This window comes from Cetorhinus maximus, chromosome 15, assembly GCF_964194155.1.
Source record: "Cetorhinus maximus chromosome 15, sCetMax3.hap1.1, whole genome shotgun sequence".
Classification (NCBI taxonomy): Eukaryota; Metazoa; Chordata; class Chondrichthyes; order Lamniformes; family Cetorhinidae; genus Cetorhinus; species Cetorhinus maximus.
Window position 1 is genome coordinate 61,202,965 of NC_135893.1, and position 1,633 is coordinate 61,204,597.

Genomic DNA, 1,633 nt, shown 5'->3' on the forward strand with positions numbered 1-1,633 from the left:
GGGAGCGAGTCCCGACCCGACACCGCTGGCCGACTGACAGTTTATGGGGAGTGAGTGTGAGAATGAATCTGTCAGCGGTATGAGTGCATTATAAAAAATAAAACAATAACCGAAGTGCGGGTGAGAGGGACTGAGGAATTGAATGAACAGGATAACCCCTGCAAACTAGCAGTCGCTGAAACATTCACCTGCACATGATGCAATTGGGAATAACACCACTGTTATCGTTATCCCTAAGGGCCAGGTTGTGATCCTTCATATCGCAGTCTGTTCTCAGGGATTGTCCCCTATAGCCAGAGATTGTTGGCTATAGGGTACGAGTTTTCTCTCAATTAATTCATGGGATGTGGGCATCGCTGGCTAGACCAGCATTTATTGCCCAGCCCTAATTGTCCTTGAGAAGATGGTGGTGAGCTGCCTTCTTGAACCACTCCATTCCATGTGGTGTAGATACACCCATAGTGCTGTTGGGGAGGGAGTTCCAGAATTTTGACCCAAGGACAGTGAAGGAACGGTGATGTATTTCCAAGTCAGGATGGTGAGTGGCTTGGAGGGGAACTTCCATATGGTGGTGTTCCCATGTGTCTGTTGCCCTTGTCCTTCTAGATGGTGGTGGTCGTGGGTTTGGAAATTGCTGTCTAAGGAACCTTGGTGAATTCCTGCAGTGCATCTTGTAGATGGTACACACTGCTGCTATTGTGCGTCGATGGTGGGGGGAATGAATGATTATGGATGGGGTGCCAATCAAGCAGGCTGCTTTGTCCTGGATGGTATCAAGCTTCTTGAGTATTGTTGGAGCTGTACTCATCCAGGTCCATCACACTATTCCATCACACTCCTGACTTGTGCCTTATAGATGGTGGACAGGCTCTGGGGAGTCAGGATCATGAGTTACTCGCTGCACAATTCCTAGCCTCTGACCTGCACTTGTTGCCACAGTATTTATATGGCTAGTCCAGTTCAGTTTCTGTTCAATGGTAAACCCCTGGATGTTGATAGTGGGGGATTCAGCGATGGTAATGCCATGGAAGGTCAAGGGGTGATGGTTAGATTATCTCTTGTTGGAGATGATCATTGCCTCGCACTTGTGTGGTGCAAATGTTACTTGCCACTTAAGCACCCCAAGCCTGAATGTTGTCCAGGTCTTGCTGCATTTGGACATGGATTGCTTCAGTATCTGAGAAGTCGCGAATGGTGCTGAACATTGTGCAATCATCAGCGAACATCCCCACTTCTGACCTTATGATGGACGGAAGGTCATTGATGAAGCAGCTGAAGATGTTTGGGCCTAGGACACTACCCTGAGGAACTCCTGCAGTGATGACCTGGAACTGAGATGATTGACCTCCAACAATCACAGCCATCTTCCTTTGTAATATGTGTGACTCCAATCACCTGAGAGTTTACCCCCGATTCCCATTGACTCCAGTTTTGTTAGGGCACCTTGATGTCACACACGTTTGAATGCTGCCTTGATGTGCAGGGCAGACATGCTCACCTCACCTCTGGAGGTCAGCTCTTTTGTCCATGTTTGAACCAAGGCTGTAATGAGGTCAGGAGCTGAGTGGCCTTGGCACAACCCAAACTGAGTGTAAGTGAGCAGGTTATTGCTAAGCAAGTGCCACTTGATAGC